This window comes from Felis catus, chromosome A2 (assembly GCF_018350175.1).
Source record: "Felis catus isolate Fca126 chromosome A2, F.catus_Fca126_mat1.0, whole genome shotgun sequence".
NCBI classification, from domain to species: domain Eukaryota; kingdom Metazoa; phylum Chordata; class Mammalia; order Carnivora; family Felidae; genus Felis; species Felis catus.
In genome coordinates, this window is record NC_058369.1 from 128,902,795 (window position 1) to 128,925,719 (window position 22,925).

Below are 22,925 nucleotides of genomic sequence, written 5' to 3' on the forward strand. Positions count from 1 at the left end.
CTCCCTGCACTCTCTCTGTCTCTCTCTCAAAAATAAACAAACATTAAAAAAATTTTTTTAAAGAATGTTTTCATGAGTTTTACCTACATTTTTCTTTTACATTTGAATGATCATAATAGGGTTTTACAAGACTTTCTAGTGAAAGAGATTTTACTCTAAATTTAGAAAATCTTTTCAAAGAACATTGGAATCAAATTTCTTGAGGCATGAGTAGCTTTAACAAAGAGCAGATTCAAAACTTCAACCTGTAATTTGAAGATATTTAGCTTGGTATATCCTTACATTAAAAAAAAAGTGGGCACATTTGTTTCTGTGGCCTTAGTTTTATCTCAACTAAGTTTTCTATGCCTTTAGAAGCATGTTCTTTAAAACTGACAGGAATACGCATCTTGACTATCCCATTTTTTAATGATTTCCAGACAATAGATTGAGAACTGGAATGTTGCTTTTGGTTGCTGAATGGATTTTCATTCCTAATTAAAGAAAAGAAAAAAAAGTGATATATGCCGCATACATTTTTGGAGTCTACAACTTTTTCTTAAGAATTTCCTAGGGCCCCCTTTTCAAGAGACAAATTTAGAAATTGGTACTCTTTGATCATGAGGTATGGGCAAGGATACTTGTTTAATACTCTGACACCTATGATAAGAAAATAGTTAAAATCACCAAACTTTAACCAATCTCATCTGATCTTACCAACCTCAAGAACTGTCTGTGTAATAATACAACAGCTGGTTTGCAGAGAAATTCATCTGCTATCTTTTCATTGGTCCTTCAAAGTCTACTTTCTAAGCATTATTTATTTAGGCCATAGATCTGGACTCTTAAAATGTAGACATTTTAGGAATAAAAACACCAAGAAATCATCTCTGTATCCCCCCCTCCCCTTTTTCTTTGGCGTAAATGTGATTTAAACATTTTCCTGATAGGGAAAACAAAGAGAAAGGATGAATATCCTGGCACCAATAGAGGGCTGGCAAATGAACACTGCACAATGGGTAAATGGTTTAAAAATTAAAGTGGGGGTGTAGGCGCTTGGGTGGCTCACTCAGTTAAGCATCTGACTCTTGGTTTTGGCTTCAGGTTGTGATCTCACAAGTTCATGGGTTCCTGCCCCTCATTGGGCTCCACGCTGACAGCACAGGGTCTCCTTGGGATTCTCTCTCTCTCCCTCTTTCTCTGCCCCTCCCCTGCTCACTCTGTCTCTCTCTCTCTCTCTCTCTCTCAAGATAAAATAAATAAATTTAAAAAAAAAATTAGGGAAAGCAGGGCTCAAAAGACCATAACAACTTGATGAGTTGATCTGTACTTGAGATACTTTTCCAAATCCCAAACATTTCTAGTAGCAGTTTAAAATAATAATGAAAATGACCATTTATACTGCCCCTAAAAATATGTTTAAAAATTTAGAGAAATGAGCAAAGTTGAAACTAAAGATACTAATTTTTTCCTAAGAGTGCTTAACCTGTCAGAAGTATGAAAATGATCTCTGAGCCAGTGGATGTGCTTTGTGCTTGCTTTATTCAATGTCTGTTTTAATGCTCCCTCTCTCTGAGGGCCTGCAATTTTATTTTAAAGAATTGGAAACACTTGGAGTATTTTCATAGTTCCTTAGAAGAAATATGGGATGTTGTTGTCTACTCAGTTTTTTCTATTGAATCAAATGTTGCCTTTGTTTATGGGTTTTTGTTTTATTTTAATTTAATCATTTTGGGGAGACATAAGGGAGAAGGCTAGAAGTGATAGGTTAGAGACTAAAGACAGGATAGGATGGTAAAGGGAAGTGTACATTTAACATGATGATGACTGTTGGCTAGTGGCCTGTGCCATGCTTTTTACTGTTCAGCCACTTTTAACCACACTCCACCTTTTAGATCTGCCAACACTTAGGCCATTTCACTCATTGGTACACTGGACACCCTCAGCCACTGCCCTGTAGCCAAACTTGCATCCTCTGTCCAGAATTTTTCTTTGGTTATTTCTTTAAAACCCCAAGGTAGGGGCACCTGGGTGGCTCAGTTGGTTACACGTCCAACTTCAGCTCAGGTCATAATCTTACAGTTTGTGGGTTCAAGCCCCATGTTGGGCTGTGTGCTGACAGCTCGGAGCCTGGATCCTTCTTCGGATTCTATTTCTCTCTTTCTCTCTCTCTTTGCCCCTCCCCCACTCATGGTCTCTCTCTCTCTCTCTCTCTCTCTCTCTCTCTCTCTCTCTCTCAAAAATAAATAAACATTAATTTTTTTTAATTAAAAAAAAATAAAACCAAGGTAACAATTAGCAAGTTCTTTACTGGGCTATATCAGAAAATACCTATGTTTCCTTGACCCCAAATCTGTATATTTTATATAGCCTTTGGAATCAATACTCAGTATTTATTTTGATTAAAAAAACAAAAAAGACTTTGGATGGAGGTATAGGATGTGTTATAAATACACAAAGTTGGACACAGCTGTCCTAGGTCAAGCAGAGGCAACAATTACCCATTGCTTCTGTGTTCAGATTGTCTTAGTCAGCATCTTAAAATGTGTAAACGCGTGGGGAAAATGTCCTGGATGATTTAAACAGGATAAATTATTCTCCAGAACCATAATTACAAAACTCAGTTTGAGAACATATTTTTGAAAGTTTTTTTTTTTTTTTAACTCAGATTGCCATTTTTCTTGGGATGGATATTTAATGCATTTGTTGTTAGCTGTAGGAAACTCGCTAACCTCAGGGGGAAAAATCCTTAAAATAACCAAGATTTTTAGAAACTAGATAGAGAAGAAGGCAGACTTGATTGCTCAATATAAGACTAAATAAAAAAACGATGTTATCAGCAATTAACTACAAAGCTTGATTCTAAAGGAAAAAAATAGGAATCAAAGTGGAAACATTTTTAAAGAGATGAAAACACCACTGGTGGCTCCATGGGGTATGGAATTTCTAAGAGGCCATAATCAATTCACATTTTCTTATATCTAGGCAATATTCATCTTTCAGTTATTTTATGAGGATGTGGGGGATACAAATGCTGAGAACATATATAACCACTGGAATGAGCCAGAATGACCCCAGAGCTTTCACCTCTCTCTTTTTCCTCCTTTTCCCTCTTTGTGCTTTGCAAATAAGTTATCACCACAAGCCAAAAATGGAACTGAAACATCACAATGCAAGGTTTCATTAAAAATCACACAAAATCCAATTGCTTGCAGTAGTCATGACAAGACTTATGATTAACTGTTAAGTCACTCAAAAAAAAAAAAGGATGACCTAAAAAGAAATAAATGTGTTGGTGACAATCTTGGGGGAGAAAATGCCAAGTAAATAAACAAGCAGAATCTTTTTTCATTTCAGTTATAGCTGTTGCAAAGAAAATAATGCTTGTGTTAGAAAGAACCAATTTTTCTTATGAAAATTGAGGAAGTCTGCTGTTTAACAGAATTTACATGAGTTCTACCAATGCATTTCCACATAACCTCAGCATAAGGAAAGATGGGGATGGTCAAACATATGCCCAGTTACTTAGGAAGGCCTGCCATGTATCAGAGAAAACTACACAGAGGATGAAGATTTGTGTCCAGTATCAGGAAAAAGGAAAATACTATAGGCACTCCCTAGAAATTGGCTGAATGTCCTTAGATACATGATGGTTTTGGGGTAGGAATTGATACATAGGTCTGCAGTCAGATGCTTCCAGGCTAATTTATGATGATGGAAGTGTTACAGTGTTAGGATTTCTTTCATGTTCCAGGCCTACTCAGGTTTTTCCATCTGTCATTATGAAGACAGAGTTCTAAAAGCATAATTGGGTAATTATGATTAAATGATCTAGAAAAATGTGGAAATTTAGTGGCATATACCACAAATAATACTTCTTTTGTTTAATTTTTTCCCAAATATAAAAATGGTAATAGAAAATAATTATATTTACCAACCTCTTAACAAACAGAAGGAGCAGAAGACAATTTTTCCAGTTCATCCTTTCTAGTTTCCCTTCCTTGCTGTTGCCTTACAATCCAGAAATTAGCCACATTTTAGTGCTTACAACTTAGAGGTGAGACCATGTACTCTTCCTCTTCCATTCTGATGAATGAATGTTAAAACGTTCTACCCACTTTCAGTGAATTTGAGAGGACTCTTCAGGCCAAAAGCCGTTCTGCCTCATGAACTGGCATACAGACATTACAGCAGATGATTCCCTATGTCAAATATGGTGGTTTTGAAGTTACAGAGTAGAGAAAGATTAGATCCTGTCTTTCCGCAGCGATCCATTAATGCTATTGAGCATGCAATGCGTGGCAGATTTACAGGTGGCAGAAATAAGAGATTAATTGTTTTACTTTATTTATGCCTGGAATGTAACAGAGGACTAAGTAATTTGATTCCCATCAGTAATATGTTTCCTTTTGTCATTTCCCAACACCTGTCATTCTGTTAATTCATCCTTCTGCTTATTCATCCTTCTGCTTATGAATGTTAGGCACTTGAAGGAAATGCTTCTTCTTCTTCTTTTTTTTTTTTTCATTCACTTATATTGAGCTAGTAACTTGGGAAACTTTCCTCTTTGTATTTGATTTCCCCTTAGTAGGAAACAAAAGACACAGTCTAAAAGACTGCAGCCTGCCATAGGAATTGTGTTTTTCTCTCCTTAAATTACATAAGACAAAGAGATGGATATGGGTAAAAGGACAGAAGTAACAGAAGTTACAGAAGTAACAGAAAAAAAATAAAAACTAATAAACAACAGTGACTACTACTACCAAAACCTCAGCTCCTTCACCATTTTCTGTAGGCTTAGTTTCATTGAAATTCTAGTATCAAGGATTGTTTAGATGTGAAAAGATATTTCTGTCCTCTGTTTTCTTCTTTTCCTTATTTCAAAGGAGGTGATTTCTCTGATCTTCTCTCTTTTTTTCCTGTCTTCGATCTGTAGCATTTAAATATTAAAATCATACCAGAGAATGCCAATCATTATACTGGCCAAACATTTGTACTCTAAATCTGCACCAAGTTCATAATGAATATTCTCTACCATATCCCTGAAGGATCAACCCCTATATACAACATGACCCTGCTCAGTCAGTCACTGCTATGTACTGCTATGTACCTGCCTTTCTCCAATAGCAACACTACCCCTGCTTGTCTCCTACTCAGACCTCAACAATCTTCCTAGGTGGATAGAATGACCAAAAAGAAAGTCCTCTGTCTTCTGTCCAAATCTTCTTCATGTATGGTTCATGGTCAGTGTAATTTCATGTCCTTGAATGTTGATTTTTTCCCTGTAATAATAGTAATAATAATAATAATAATAATGAGTAATAAATGTAATTTCAATAACACACAACATCAGATAGTTGTTTTATTAAATGTAAATATTTTATATTAAATACTAGTAAGTATTTGGCATATATAGAGTTTATTCCCTAAATTCTAGCCAAGGTCAAATAGAGATCATTAAAAATAGGTAACAAAGCTTGAAGAGAGATTTAGTCTACCCCTCTGCCTGTTCCTTCTTTTTCATCCCTTCAATAACTACCAAATTTAGGGTTTAATTTTTTGTTTAAGTTTTCACAAGTGGCCCATGGTTACATTCTTGTAAAAAAATAAAATAAAAACCTAGAGACACACTGAATTATCTAAAGTTTTCTCCTTTGAAGGGCTCTCCCTTCCTCCCTCAGTTTAATCTCACTTTCTTCTCCAGAGGAGGTGACTATTGTCCACAGTTATGTAGCCACTGCTTCCACAGAATGTTTGTACCTGATGGAAATGTCCCACATCTGACCTGTACAATATTTCAAACATGGGTAATGGGACAAAGGAACTAAATTTTTAATTTTACTTAATTTGAATTCATTTCAGTTTACATTTATATGGACATGGGAGTAGGAACCCCCAATTAGTGTAGGTTTTTCATCTGTCCCCAGGGATATTGCAATGTACTTATTAGTTTCCCTGTATCTAGACCCATTTTCCTCTTCACTGGCATGAACCTTATACATGTCTGATCATATTTCCCTGTTACAAATCCTTCATTCACTCCCCTTTCCCCATGACAGCACTTTAAACTTATTTGCATGATATACAAGGTTGATTATGATCTGGCCTTTGTGTACCTTCATCTTCTTTACATTTATAAAATCCATTCTTTACATTTATAAAATATGTCAAACTGTCTCATGCCTCAGTAACTTTTCATCAAACACATTTAATCAAATCTTAGGTAACACCTCTTAATTTTTTTGCCCCTAAATACTTTCCCAGGGACAATAGGTGCCTTTTATCTCTGTGCCTCCCAATATGCAACACACAAAAACAGTAAGTACTACATAAATGCTTATTCTCCCATTCTCCCATCTAATGGAGAATGGCTATAATGCTTTCAGCTAAAACCTTGTTTAGTGTCACTAAGGGAAAGAAAGAAATCTAGGAGGAAGTAATTGCTATGGTATATATTTCACAGGGACAAAAATTAATCATTTTTATTCACAAATACTCTAACGTATTAGGACAATGTTTGGCATAGATTAGGAACACAATAAATATTTATAGAATGAATAAATTATCAAGTTATAATTTCGTATTTTTTATGGTTATCCTTTCTGACCATTGTCAAAGTCTGTCAAGCAACTTCCAGGTTAAAGTAATTCTTGTGAAGTTATAAAATATAGAATTAAAAGCTGCCATGAATCTCCAAATCTGCCCAGTCTTTTGTGGTTGCTACTTTTCTCAGGCAAAGAAAGCCATTGCTTTAGGAGAAACAACATAAATAAACAAAACACCCAAAAAATCAACTCACAAAGATGGAATCCCATGTAATACTTGTCTAAAGCATCTATTCCCCACATCTAGAACCTCATTCCTGCTAAAACCCAGCACAACACTTTGTCATTTTTCACTACTCTTCTATTTTCATGTCATCAGCAAATGTAATTAAAGCTCATTTTTTACCCATTAGTAAATACTCAATTAAATACTTTGTTTACCATTAAACTCAATGCCTTCCAATGCATAAGTTCACTGCTATGTTAGCTGATTGGAGCCTTATTCGATGGGTTCCATTAATATTAATTTGTGGTTAACTTTTGCTTAATCTAAAAATCCATTTCCTGTCTACAGGATTGTGTTCATATCCAAACCAATTTGTATTAATTTTGGAAGTCAAATATCAGGGAGCATGATGTCAAAATTGTTAATAAAACTTTAATATGAAACATCTTTTATATTCTGTTCATAGTCACATCTTTCAACTGGGTAATAGTATTAAGTAAGAGAGTATATATTAAGTATAACTTTGCCACATTACTGGCTTATTGTTCTTGATTTCATTACCCACTTTCCATATACTTGGATATATCGTCTCAATATTTTTTGTGCTATTTTGATTGAATGACAATTTATATGAATAGACATTTTATCTTTTAAAGGTACATGTGGGTTTTTTCATTGGTAAATGACTCAGTATTTTGGTCAACCTTATTTAAGATAAAAATCCACTAGTTGCAACAATGTGGGGATTATTTATCCAACATTTTATAACAATTTTGTCATTAATATCTAGTTTTTTAAACTTGAAGTACTTTCCAGTTGTTCATTCTTATTTTCCTCTCCTGTTGGACAGGGCTAAACACAAATGCATTGATTGAGATACTTAAAAAAATATTAGTTTAAAGTATTACAGTTATATTATTTAGGATATCATTTTTATTAAAAGTATTTATAACAAGAACACTTTAATGTCAATATTTGTTTTTACACCCTGAAAATTTGTCATTCTAGTATGTGAAAAAAGCTTGTACTTTTTTATTCACTATCCATACCCACTATAGATTTTTCTGCAGAGATAGATTACTGACTTTCATAAGCCCATCTTAAATCTTTCTTATTTTGTTTATGTTTCTCATTTCAAAAAGAAACGTACATTTTAATTATAACATCATAATACGTTATCATTCATTAGTGAAGATTAACATCCTTTCTCAATACTCAGTGTCCATTATTTTTAATTAGCTCAAATGTGGCTTGTATCCAGACTTTCTCATTAAAACAAATTCATATTTTCTTTATCATGTTTTACAGTTCATTGAGAGCCCACCAATGATGAATATAGGAGGATACTTAGTTTCTAAGAGCTCCTCTGAAGGTTGAGATTGGTTATTATTTTATAACCAAATGTTATCTGTGGAACTCTTCTTTAACTTGAACCTGGTGCTTTGAGTTGAAATCCTTTGAGGTATTAGGGGAAATTCTTAACCCTATATTTCTTTAGATGTACTTAATATCCACCAAAAGAAAATTCTTTATTAAAATACAAAACTAAGGAATCTGAGCTGTTTCATTTGATTCCAAAAGAGTATAACAAACCAAAATGTAGATTTGTTACATAATTCCTCTCTTCATGGATATAATGAAGAATTTGCCTCCAAAATTCAACTCTCTCACATGTGGTATTGAAACTTGTATATATTTTTTTTGAAGAGTAAAATAAAAATTGGTTTATAAAGGTAACAGAGGTAGAAAATGAGGCAATGTATAAAAATGTAAGAAAGTGAAAATCCTTTGAAATTGTACAACCCAATATTAACATTTTGACACAGTTCCTGGTATCTCTCAATACATTTACATCCAGTTAGTCATTTATTCAACAAGTATTTATGATGTACTTACTAAGATTTGGCCAGGATTCTAGGCCTAGAGATACGGGGAAAATACTAAACCTCTTCAGCTAATTTTGATGAGGAATATTGCAAAGAAAGAAATACACAGCAAAATTTCAGGGAAGCCTAAGCCTAAGTTGTGTGAAGGAAAATAAAGCAGGGTAAGGGGATAAGGACTGACTGGAAGTGGGATCCATTGCAGGTAGAATAATCAGGGAAAGCCTCTCTGGGGAGGAGACATAAGGAGCAGAGCCCTTGACTGAGGGCAGGAACATCAGTTATCTAAGGATAAACAGATCAGGAGGAGGGCAGTGTCTTTGGCTCCAAGGCAGGAATGTACTTGGCAAGTTAGGACTGTATAATGCCTTGTAAGGGTAGATTAAAGGGATAGCAAGGGTATTGGGTAGGTGGGAGGGCAGGTGCCTCATAGGCCAAGGTGCAGAGTAGAGTTTTTATTATGATTGAATTCCTTGAAGTTTTGAGCAGGAAAGTGATGTGGTTTGCTTTGCATTTTTTAAAAATGATCACTCTGGAGAGTGTGGGAAGAACAGATTATAGACATGCACAGACACGGGGAGAGTCATACAATCTCAAAATGCTGCATATAAATGATACAAATAAATCTGAGATTTTGTCACTTAATGATACGTTACAGACCATTTGAATGTTGTATGGATTGGGTTAGGATTGGCCAGGGTTCCTCAACAGTGGCACTATTGACATTTTTGGCCAAATGGTTCTGTTATGGGAGGTTATTCTGTGCATTACAGAATATTTAGCAGCATCCCTGGCCTTGACCCACTAGATGCTAGAGGAATTTCCTTTCCAGTTGTGACAATCCAAATTGCCTTCAGACATGGTCAAATGTCTCCAGTGGGGCAAAATCACCCCTGATTGGGAGCTGCAAGGGTAGGTAATGCTGCAGTAACAGAAACCTCCAAATTTCAAAGGTTTAACAACATGTACTTATTTCTCACTCTTTCAGAACAGTCTGGTGGTTCTCAAGGGCAGCTTCCTTCCAAGTTGTGGGATCCAGGTGGCTTGCCTCATGAAGAAACACTGCCTAGCTTTCAGGTAACCATTACAGGGAAAAGAAAACCATATCTTAATGCTACTCTGCCAGTGACCCACATGACTTTTGCTCATAGTCCTTTGGCTAAAATTCCTAACACAATTTTTTGGACTGCAAAGGGGCTAGGGAAAGTAGGGGAGTACATGGATATTTGGTGACCATTAAATGTTTCTGCTTCACTTCTAAAGGCACCAAATATCACTGGTCAAGAGAAATTCCAGAATTCTGCTGGCAGGTACTATGAAATCCTTTACCCTACGAGTGTGGGGAGTTGGTGATTAAGCTCCTAGAGTTGCTCTTGAATCTGAGGGTCCCAGACCCCACTTATCATGAGGTATTTGGTTTTGTTTTTTTTTCTTTCCATCCTTGTTGGGCACATTGAAAATGGATCTTGGGTTTTGCTCTCCTTTGTGGCTGCATAGCTTTGTCAGTCTGATTCCTGACCTTGGAGAATTGTGGAGCCAAGGGTTGTTTTAAGCATTGAACAATCACAGACTTTTAAAGGCAAAATTTATGGTTTTTTGGCAGTATCACTCTCTCATAATCTTAAAAGGCTTCGTATCTTTCCGATTATTCTCATTTCCATGTGCCAGTAAGCTCATCTATAATTCTTTTCTAGGCATAGCCCTTCCATCTGTTTTATTTCTTTCCTTTTTTGCCTTCAAAGTCTTTCTCTCTTAATTTAATGGTATGTAATATAAGATTAGAAAGTAGGAAGGTCTTTCCTATTAAGTTTCACCATTTATATTTATTTGAATTATTCTGAAGATAGGTATAAGGTTTCTGAGGCAGGAACATATTATTGCTCATAGTAATAACTGCATTCATTCCCTTTGTCTCAATTTGTTTTTCTCTTTCTTGGGTCATGTGATAAAGGCCAGATAGATGTGACCTTATATGTACCTGAGTTTCTACTATAAGTAAGGAACCCCAAAAATATGAATCTCAGAGTTTATATAGAAGGATAACTGTTTTCTCTTCTCCTCCTGAGAGAGAAAGTAATCTTTACTCTCTCATGTAAACAAATTCTCCTTGGAAAGAGAAGACAAACCATCCTTGGCTCTTCAGCTCTGGAATGTACATAATAAACATCTGGAGGTGTGGGAATAGGGTTAGGCAGGCCCCTTCTGGTTTACAACCCCTGTAATATCTCCACGGCCCCAGGCTCCACTCCCCTTTGATAGACAATACACACCTCTAGGGAGGTCAATCCCAAATCCCTCCATGAGCTGTATTTATGCAGTTATGTTTTCACTTCCTAGTCTTTTCCTTAACCCACGTTTCAGTAAACTTTGTTTCAAAAACCTTCACATGAAAATATTCACTTCCTGACAATGCCCTTAACCTAATTTTAGCCCTGAAATTTTGCAATCTGCTGATCTGTTTTACTGAGTATTTTTCACACAGGCTTTTTTTGTAACTTACCCAAGATAATAGCTTTTTATTGATAGGACAATTCAGTTACAAATGTCTAAAGCTATTTATATTTTCCAAGAACTAATAGGAGAAAAGGTTTGTGGAATGATAGTTTAACCTTCTAAAGGATTATTATATTTCCACTGTGTATTATGCCATCCTGGTGGGATTAATGTAGAAAATCTTGATAAATGTACTCTAGTTATGGTATTATTTACTATATTAATTTCATAGTCATAGTTATGTTAGATTAATAAGAAAGTGTGGTATCTCTATATTTTCAGTTATATAGATCCTTTCTATCTCAGGGAAAGTTGGTATATATGCTTGATGTACATTGTCTGAGTATTAAAATTATTCAATTCCTTTTTGAATGGCTTCATATTCCACAGTGACTGAACTTATTAATAAAAAATTTTTCTGTAATCTTTTCTATAAAATGTTTGGTATCACATCTGAAACATGATTTATAACATAAGATTATATCTAAAAGAAAAGCTTTATTTTCCCATAATATCATATTTGATAAGATTTTCCCTGAGTATGAATTCTTTGATATATAATAAGTTTTGATTTATTGTTGAACACATTTATACTTTCAAATACTCCTAATATTTCATTAATATTTTAGTTCTCTTTTCTTCATGAGTGCTTGCATTTTGGTTCTTGAATTCATAGGCATTTTCACAGATATGACTGAATTCCTCTGGGCCTAGAGCCTACCACACTCTCTCTTCTCATGTCCAGATCTTCCTGCACCTTGAGGGGCATTTTGTGAGGGTGTGTGGCCCTTCATTGTATACAACCAAGCTCCTCCCTATACATACCTCTGTGCACCATACTGGTGTAAGTGTGTACACACTTTTGGTGCTTTCTGTTCAAGAGAGGACAAATCTAAGGAGCAGGCTCATGTGGGCCCTCAATTTGGCCCTAGGGCTCTTTGGACAGGAAGTTATAAGATCTGTGGTTACATGGAGCATGTTTGAGCAGAGATTCAGTAGGCTTGGGGTGGGTCCCCTTTTGGTTCTGGACTCTGCTCTGTGGAGAGATATGGCTTGAAGATGGCCAAAACGGGCCTTTCAAATTGTGACACTTCAGAAAGCAATACCAGTCTCATAGGTCTAAAGACACTGGGTTGAGTGTTCTGATAAATAGTGACATGCTACTTCTTGCTGAAAACATTCCCACATTTAGTGCTTATATCAGTTTTCTTCCTTGTATGTGTTCTCTTATGTAAAGTGACATATGTGTTCAAATGAATTACTACATTCACATAGTTTCTCTCTGTAATAAAAATTGAGGACTGACTGCTGGCAGTTTTTTTCTATATATATTACATTCACAGGTTTTCTCCAATGTATGTTTTCTCATTTGTGGTGAAATGGGATTTCAAATGGAAAATTGTCACCGCTTTGGGAATTGGTCAAAAGGTATTGAGGGGACTGAAAAATCAAACAGGAACACTGATATACCATAGAGATAATAATTATGGGAAGAAGCTATCGCCTCTAAGACTGGGGAGCAGTGGGAAGAAGCTGAGGATATCATGAGTTAGAAACAGAAAGGAGGGACCTGTAAAAGTGGGATCTAGACTTCTGAGGAATAGTTTTGCCTGGCTGTCATTGACAAGATATCAAAGGAGCCCTGCAGAGTGGGACTGATACCTCTAAGAAGGAGACACTGGCTGCTGCTGGTACATCTGATGGACTGTAATAACACTGGTCCTGGGGATGCCAAAAGAAATCAGTGACTAGGAACCAACTATTGCTTCTAAGATGAAGAACCATGGTTGCCATGATGCTGACAGGAATGGGGAGCACTCAGAATGGAGCACATGGCTTTTCCATCCTCTTACCTTACAGTGTCCTTGTAATTAAAGTTCCCCCTATTGGTGGAAATCGTAGCTTCAGCATCAAATAGCAGAGTCCAAGGTAAACAACTTGTTAAAAGGTATCTGGCCAGGCTTTCCAGGGGAATTCTACCAAACATTTAAGGAAGAATTAACACCTATTCTCTTGAAGCTGTTCCAAAAAATAGAAATGGAAGGAAAAATTCCAAACTCATTCTATAAAGCCAGCATTACCTTGATTCCAAAAGCAGAGAGAGACCACACTAAAAAGGAGAACTATAGACCAATTTCCTTGATGAACATGGATGCAAAAATCCTCAAGAAGATATTAGCCAACCGGATCCAACAATACATTAAAAAAATTATCCACCACAACCACGTGGGATTTATACCTGATATGCAGGGCTGGTTCAATATCTGCAAAACAAATAATGTGATTCCTCACATCAATAAAAGAAAGGATAAGAACCATATGATCCTCTCAATAGATGCAGAGAAAGCATTTGACAAAATACAGCATCATTTCTTGATAAAAACCGTCAAGAAAGTAGGGATAGAAGGATCACACCTCTAGATCACAAAAGCCATACATGAACAACCCAACGCTAATATCATCCTCAATGGGGAAAAACTGAGAGCTTTCCCCCTAAGGTCAGGAACAAGACAGGGATGCCCACTCTCTCCACTGTTATTCAACATAGTATTGGAAGTCTTAGCTTCTGCAATCAGACAACACAAAGAAATAAAAGGCATCCAAATCAGCCAGGAGGAGGTCAAACTTTCACTCTTCGCAGGTGACATGATACTCTATGTGGAAAACTCAAAAGATTCCACCAAAACACGGCTAGAATTGATTCATGAATTCAGCAAAGTTGCAGGATATAAAATCAACGCACAGAAATCGGTTGCATTCCTATACACCAATAATGAAGTGATAGAAAGAAAAATAAAGGAATCGATCCCATTTACCATTGCACAAAAAACCATAAAATACCTAGGAATAAATCTAACCAAAGAGGTGAAAAATCTATACACTGGAAATTATAGAAAGCTTATGAAAGAAATTGAAGAAGACACAGAAAAATGGAAAAAGATTCCATGCTTCTGGATAGGGAGAACAAATATTGGTAAAATGTCAATACTACCCAAAGCAATCTACATATTCAATTCAATCCCTATCAAAGGGGATCAAACAGCAGCATTCTTCACAGAGCTAGAACAAGTAATCCTAAAATTTGCATGGAACCAGAAAAGGCCCCGAATAGACAAAGCAATCTTGAAAAAGAAAACCAAAGCAGGAGGCATCACAATTCCAGACTTCAAGCTATACTACAAAGCTGTAATCATGAAGATTATGTAGATCATGAAGATATGTAATATGGTAGTGGCACAAGAACAGACATTAAGATCAGTGGAACAGAATAGAGAACCCAGAAATGGACCCACAAATGTATGGCCAACTCATCTTTGACAAAGCAGGGAAGAATATCGATGGAATAAAGACAGTCTCTTCAGCAAGTGGTGCTGGGAAAACTGGACAGCGACATGCAGAAGAATGAACCTGGACCACTTTCTTACACCATACACAAAAATAAACTCAAAATGAATGAAAGACCTCAATGTAAGACAGGAAGCCATCAAAATCCTCGAGGAGAAAGCAGGCAAAAACCTCTTTGATCTTGGCCACAGCAACTTCTTACTCAACACATCTCTGGAGGCAAGGGAAACAAAAGCAAAAATGAACTACTGGGACCTCATCAAAATAAAATCTTCTGCACAGTGAAGGAAACAATCAGCAAAACTAAAAGGCAATGAACAGAATGGGAGAAGATATTTGCAAATGACATATCAGATAAAGGGTTAGTATCCAAAATGTATAAAGAACTTATCAAACTCAATACCCAAAACACAAATAATCCAGTGAAGAAATGGGCAAAAGACATGAATAGACACTTCTCCAAGGAAGACATTGAGATGGCCAACCAACACATGAAAAAATGCTCAACATCACTCATCATGAGGGAAATACAAATCAAAACCACCATGAGATACCACCTTACACCTGTCAGAATGGCTAACATGAACAACTCAGGCAACAACAGATGTTGGCAAGGATGCAGAGAAAGAGGATCTCTTTTGCATTGTTGGTGGGAATGCAAGCTGGTGCAGCCACTCTGGAGAACAGTATGGAGGTTCCTCAAAAAACTAAAAATAGAACTACCCCACGACCCAGCAATTGCACTACTAGGCATTTATCCAAGGAATACAGGTGTGCTGTTTCAAAGGGACACATGCACCCCCATGTTTATAGCAGCACTATCAACAATAGCCAAAGTATGGAAAGAGCCCAAATGTCCCTTGATGGATGAATGGACAAAGAAGATGTATATATATATACACACACACACACACAATGGAGTATTACTTGGTAATCAAAAAGAATGAAATCTTGCCATTTGCAACTATGTGGATGGAACTGGAGGGTATTATGCTAAGTGAAATTAGTCAGTCAGAGAAAGACAAATATCATATGACTTCACTTATATGAAGACTTTAAGACACAGAACAGATGAACATAAAGGTAGGGAAACAAAAAAAAATAAAAACAGGGAGTGGGACAAAACAGAAGAGACTCATAAATATGGAGAACAAACAGAGGGTTACTGGAGGGGTTGTGGGAAGGGGGATGGGCTAAATGGGTAAGGGGCATTAAGGAACCTACTCCTGAAATCATTGTTGCATTATATGCTGACTAATTTAGATGTAAATTAAAAAAAAATAAATAAAATTAATAAAAAATAAAACATAAATAAAAAACAATTAATTAAAAAAATAATATAAAAAAATAAAAGGTATCTGGCCAGTCCTCCAGCCATACCCAAGGAAGAATGGTCAGTTTTGGTCTCTGATATTGGCAGATTAGGTACCCAGTATTTGCAATAATAGAATCAGATGAGGGGAAGTCCATTGGTTGACTCATGCAGAGTAGTCCTGTGGACACTTTTTATGTGAATTCATGGTTAAGACTGACAGACATGAACAGAACGTGTTATTCTTTCCATCTGACATTGGAGACTGTTCTCTACAGCAGATGCCCAATGATAAACATTAACGTGGATACAAAGATCTTCATACTCTGCGCACATTGCAAAAGTTCATTTGCCCATCTTTTCTGCAGATCCTCTTCTGTTGTTTCCATGTCTCTGACCATCCAGTCAGTTAGCCACTGCCAATGCATCAGGAGCTATCTCTCAGTCCAAATTGGAAAATCAAATATATGGTTTGAAATTCTGCTCTTGAGCGTTCTCTTCAGTACTATTTTTCAAGAACATTCCTGAATAGAACAGTGATGCTACCAAAGGCCACTCCCTGTTGGTTCCAGGAATATGCTATGAACCATCTATAAAAGTCAGAGATTTTTCCTCCTCAGTCAACTTGTCACTGGAATTTCCCAAAAGGAAATAGATGTGGTATGAGGGAGAAGAGACAATGCAGGAGAAGTTGTCAAAAAATAATTTTCTGTGTAAGAGAACCATGGAGTAATGCATTTATTCCCAATCCCTGTGGATACATTGCATTTCTTCTATTGGAAATTTCCAGAGCTATTTGTAATAGCCCCATTTTTCTTAGACACTGTTAAGTATCATTAGATCTTATGTATCAATAAGTTCAAGTAGTACAGTGGTTTGTATTAAAATCTGAGCCAGCTTCAGGCTTCTCTCTTCCACTGGGCCCCTCTGAAAAATTTTCACTTTATGGGTTTCCATAAATTAGTAAGAATAACACACTCTGAGATGCTATACATTGTCTCAAGAATTCAGAGACTTCCAACCACTGTATTTGTTTTTTTAATAGTAAAAAGTGAAAATGCAATAATTTTTCATTTTGGAGTGAATGTCGCAAAAACTAGATCCCAGAAACATAACTGAAGTGATTAGACCCTGAATTTTGATAGGATTAATTCTGTCATCTTTTGGCTCATATGTGTCTTATTAAATCAACTAAGACAGTCTCTGTTTTCTGCTCATTTGGTCCAATTTTCATGATGTCATCAATGTAGTGGAAGAAATGCCCTATTCTGTAGGATTTCGCTATGATCCAAACTTAAGTGCACTAGAGTTTGGCAGAGAAGTGGAGAGTTAATTTGTTAACAACTTTTGACCATGCTAGGTAAAAGCTGACTTCTCTTTATGTTTCTTCACAATTGTTAAAGAGTTAAAAAAAAAAAAAAAAAGAGCAATTGTCCTATCAATAGCTGTATACCAGGTACCCACACCCGGGATAGTAGCAAAAGCGTGCTGGGCTTCTCGACGTTCGCTTGCTCAGGTCTGGCCTGGCGGGCTTGTGCAAGGGGCCACAACGCCTGCACCTGCAGGCCCACCTGTAGGGAGCACAGCCCGTGGCAAGGAGTTGCCAGGAGCTGCTGGAGGTGGTACTCTTCCTGCAGACCTGCAGCGTGGAGGCTGGGGTAGCAGCTCGTTCTCTTTCGGGTCTTGGGGTGGGCAGACTCGGATTCGCTCTTTCTATGGGAGAGGGCCAGGCTTCACCTGGGCACCCGCATCCTAGCCATGGCCACGTACCACCGCTGTGACCCGTGTTGGTGCTCACCTCCACCTCCTAGATACTTAAACTTAACCTGCACTGGCTTTGCCCAGCCCTTAGCCAGGATGACTGACAAGCCGCTCACCAGCAACAACCTTCAAAACACTGACAGTAACTTCACATTACTTGTGGCAACAGGATCAAGGAAGAAATGGAGGCTTTTCCGGAAAAGTTCTAGTAGAGGGGCAGAAGTGAGATTTGTAATTTAAATACACTACACATTTAAATCAATGGATTAAATTTCAGGGGGGAAGAAAGTGAAGCTGACGCGTGTGGAAACGAGAGAAATATAGTGGTTATGAAATAGAGGCAGCATTCGGTGAACACCGACACTGACTTCCCCATCAGCAGGTATGAAGTCCACAGTCCTGCACTGGCCTGTTCTGTCTCCTCTGCCTCTGACAGAATATTGGTTGTGCTCTGTCTAAACTCTGTATATATCCAGTTTCTAGAAGAAGACCAACTACATGTCAGAGTACTGTTAGTCATCTTTAATAAAAGAAAGAAAAAGCAGACGGCTTTAAAAGAGGTGTAATTCTGGACTGCTGGGGGGAGAGAGCAAGAATATAATACAGTGTGACCTGGGACTCCTCCCCAGCAAGTAGTCTGGCTCTGCCTAAGGAAGCCTCAAGTCCTCTGAGGTCCAGCCTGGCTGTGAGGAGCCAGGGCACCTGAAGAAGGCGGGTCGTTTCTCAGACATCAGCACACACACACTTGGAACTCCCTCGTGTCACTTGTTCTACTGCCTTAAATGGCTTCATGCATCCCCACCCTCCAGAATATGGAAGAAGAATGCAGAGAAACTGGCTCATACCATCTATATACCAGGTATCAGAAGCTTTGATACGTTGCTCCCAAAAAGGTACTATTTCTAAACTAGCAGCTTAAATTGGTATAATAACTTGATTAAGATTATGACAATCTCTCTCTCTCTCTCGCTCTCCCTCTCGCTCACCCTCTCTCTCTCTTCCTCTTGAGAGCCATTTTCTGCTGGTGGCTCTTATCTGCAATTTCCCTAGGCATTTAGTATAGGGAGAGGGAAGTTCTGAGGGAGTCCATTGATCCTGTCTTTCATAATAATAGTCCATATTCCATGAGGTAGGGAGCCAATGTCTACCAGCTGCTAAGTATATCTACTTAAATTATACATCCAGGGAATGGGAATATAATCACAGGATGGGTCCTAGGCCCACTGAGTTCATTGTGATACAGACTTGAATGAAAACACCATTTATCAAATTACCACTGTATGCTCATTTTGACTTGCAGAATATTGTGGCCTTTGGGGCATCCAAGAATGAATACCAATTCTGAGCCTGTATTTAGACATTTTTAAAGGTGTGGCTGTCTCATCTTTCCCATGTACCAGTCACCAAGGTAAATGGTGGTAAATACCTTTGGAAAGACTAGGAGAAATATTTACAGTATTTGTGGCAGTTACTCAGGGTCATTCCTCAAAGGGAACCAGCCTCCCCATCAATCAGGCTCTTTGGGTCTGTGAACTGTCTTAAATCTATTAAAACTGGCTAAGCAGCTATGATTTCAATTGTGGTTATTCGAGTCTGGTGTTTGGTCACCAGACCTATTTTTTTTTCCTGTTATACAGATCAAATAATTTCTTAGTTAGGACTGTCTAACAAAATACCTGGGTAGTTTATAAACAAAAGAAATTTATTTCTCACAGTTCTGGAAGCTGGAAGTCATAGATCAGGGTGCAAGATGATTGGGTTCTGGTAAAGACCTTTTTCCAGTAGACTTCTCATTGTGTCCTCCCATGGTGGAGGGAGCAAGGGAGCTTTCTTGGGCCTCTTTTATAAGGACATTAATGTCATTCATGAGGGTTTCACCATCACGGCCTAATCACCAAAGGCCCTCCCTCCTAATACATTGGGCATTAACATTTCAACATAATGAATTTTGGAGAGACACAAACATTTAGACCATAGCAAATAATATTTAGTGACTGCCCATATATTTCATTTCTAAAGACACTGTGATTGATTAGACACTGGTGAAAAACCAAAAGCCAAAAACTCATGTTCTTAACATTCAGATTATGACTTCATCCTTATGTCATATTACAGTAATTACCACTACCTTCTCACTGGAAGTTAAGCAGTGCCATTGTCCATTAATATTCTGTGAATCCATTTTTTGTTTTGAAATCAGAATGTTCAAAACCCAAACTTGTCATTTCCTTTCTGCAAACTCTGTAGTGCAGAAGTCTCTCCCTCATCAGTGTTTTAAAATAATAGTTATGTAACAGAAACATGGAGCCTTCCTTCAGGATCTCAAAGCACTTAAATCGGCAGATCCTCACAATCAGTCACAGGTCACTTAATTGTGATAACACAGAGCATCATGGATTACTAGCATCCTATTGCCATAAGCAAGGATCCCAGCTGTGTTTTCAAGACCAAAGACGAAAACAATTGTCCTAGGATTTCGTTTTGAGGGCTTGCTTCCTAGTATTCTCCTTGGTACTAATTCTATCTTGATCTAATTGTTTTCTTATAATACTTGCCAAACACTATCAGTTAGCAAGTAACACACACTATTAAGTCCATTCAATCATCATAGTCATTGGCCCAGAGCTACAAGTTAATTAGGTATGTAGACTCCAGTTTATCAAGTCTTCAATTTTATCAAATGTTTTGCTACTACAATAACATAAATCTAATATCTCACTGGTCTCTGGAAATAGTTTTCTTACTATCTTCCACTTGCTAACTAAGCCAATGTCACATATTTTAGGCTTGTTGTTGTTGTTACATTATCCACCTTTGCTAGAAATGCCTTTGTTAGGTTAGTCTCTATGATGGTAATTAAATCACCAAATTCTCCCTAACAACACACTGAGGTTTGTTTTTTGATAGTCTGTTGTGGCTCTAATAGCTACCTTCCAATTAGTGACTCACTGATCTAGCCAACATTTACCTTGCATATATGCTATTTAGAAATAATAGATTCTGGGTCAGGGGCAGCCGGGAGATGAATGTTCACACACTGGCTCTTAAATACTTAACGTGGACGTGTCACCCATCCCTTCTGCTCACCACCCACTATTCATAATTAGTCATATACCTTGGCTTAACTAAAAGGGTGTTGAGAAATGTGAAGGGGGAGGACACACATGTATATAAAGGAAACAGTACATGGAGAGACTCAAATTAACATCGATATTCATGATCATTTTAATATGGAGCTTAGATAACAGGATAGTTCTTACTTGATAGAAATTTAGATTGTTTCAAAACTTCTGATATTAAAAAATGCTCCTGTGAACATTCTTGCTTAAAATTCTTTATACACTTATTCATATATCTCCTTAACACATATTTTTAGTAATGCAATTTCCAGAATAAAAGGCACCTTTCTTTCTTACTGACTCTATGTGGGATAGATATTCTCCATCACGTTTATAATGCTAAGTATTTTAAGTCTTTTCGTATTTGCTAATCTGGAAGAGAAGAAACAATATTTTATTATTTTTTATTTATATTTATTTAATTACAAATAAGTTTAAACATGTTCAATTGTGTTGATGTGCCTTTTGGATTTCCTTATTGTTAAATTTCTATTGATGTTCTTTGCCTAGGTGTTTGTTTTTAAATGAAAATCTTTGTTAGGTTTATTTTTTTTTTAATTGGCTCATACAATGACCCACTGATGCTATAGTGAAAGAATCATGCTTACAGCCATAATCTGTTGTTTTTATGTCCATTTTTTATGAGCAGTTGGAGGCACTGGTTTCAACTGATTATCATTAGGATCTTGTCTTAGTTTTACTCTGCCTACCTTTCCCAGATGGGTGAGAAAAAATTAACTATGTCTAAGATTAGCCATGGTCTTAAAGACTAGTACAGTGCACTGGATTACTGGATAAAATAACCCTATTCTCTGTAGGGTTCATAGGAATTACATGCAGGTTTGTTGTTAGTTTGTCTCTTTTGTTGTTAATCTTTTTTTTTTAAGTTAAATTTTGAATGTTTTTAGGACATATAATCCATCTCTGATGCTGGAACAAAGCTATATTATTTCAATTATTGATTTGTGCCTTTTGCTGACAATATTTCATTAATATTGAAGGGTCCATACAGATGTAAAAATGTATTTAACACAAATGGAAGTCATTCTGTTTTCATGATTTAACCTTTACCTACGAAACATATAAGTGAACATCTTCAAATAAGACGTTCTGCTTTTAAAAATAAGTCTCTGCTCTGCTGTAGTTTGCACATTCTCAAAATTCAACTTTTAACTCACCAGATTACCTTATGGAAAGTATCTTGGTGGTAAACCACACAGTATTGTGAAAGCGGCATTGAAGAGATGACTTATTTAGCCAGTGTATTGTATCAGAGTTTCAATAAAGAAGTGATCTGGTCAATTTCATTCAAAATTATGAGACTTCTTGCTCACTGATGAAATAGATATGACAGAATAATGGCTGATGTTTGGTGCCAGTCACATACACAGGTGTCTCCAGCCATCATTCTGTTTCCAAAAGAACCCATTGTATCTTCGTAACTTAGGGGATGGCTCTCTCTATGCATTCCATTTCACTTTAATATATGTATCTTGCTGAGGAGAAAATGTTTTCTCTTTAAGATTATATTGTGGTCTCACATGTATTTACTTTCATTATTTAAAAGCAATATGGGCTTAATTTCTTTGGCAAAGCCAAAGAAGAACTGTTGTAGGGTTTGATGTAGCTTCCTCATATGTATTATGCTCTGATTTGTGTAAAGGTCAATATAATTCTACTATAAATCCCCTGAGATCTTGCATTTTAGCAATTCAAGTGAGCAGACACAAATTTTCTATGGCTCATTTAGGTACCTCAATTTCAAATATTAGCAACAAGATAGTATCATCCATCTACTTTTCCTCTGCACTTACAAATAATGCCCATAATACTTTTACAAACTATTTTTTTCTTATGGCATAGATATACCTCCCTTATGTATTATACTTATTTTTGCTAGACCTAATTTTGATGGATTCCTTCTTATGTTTAAACACATATGGTGCTATTTTGTCACATATTTTTTACCAAGTTTAACAGATGACTAAATTGGACAACTTATATTTAGGGAGAATGACATTTTCATGTTGTACACTGTAAAACACATATTGGTGGCCTGTGGGAACTTTGGATAAAACATCTTGAGAAAAATTACATGATTCCTTTAGTATAGAAGAGGAAGTAAAATATATGTGTATACAGAGTATGTGTGTGTGAGAGAGAGAGACCAGATGATCCACAAGATTCTTTCAAGTGCTAAAACTGCATAATTCCGTTATAATATAGTTTTATAATATTAAGTTGTTCCTAGTGTGAGACCAA

General features: G+C 36.7%; 1 long non-coding RNA gene across 4 annotated transcripts in view; it reads left to right on the forward strand.

The window, feature by feature from the left end:
• Positions 1-22,925, forward strand: part of LOC123383964 — a 454,947-nt gene that overhangs the window by 138,247 nt on the left and 293,775 nt on the right. For 2 of the 4 annotated variants that reach the window (XR_006594422.1, XR_006594423.1), the window contains 2 exons: positions 9,622-9,710; positions 9,897-10,042. This is a non-coding gene — a long non-coding RNA (uncharacterized LOC123383964). The remainder of the gene's footprint in view (positions 1-9,621; positions 9,711-9,896; positions 10,043-22,925) is intronic. The other 2 variants (XR_006594421.1, XR_006594424.1) reach the window with 1 other exon arrangement.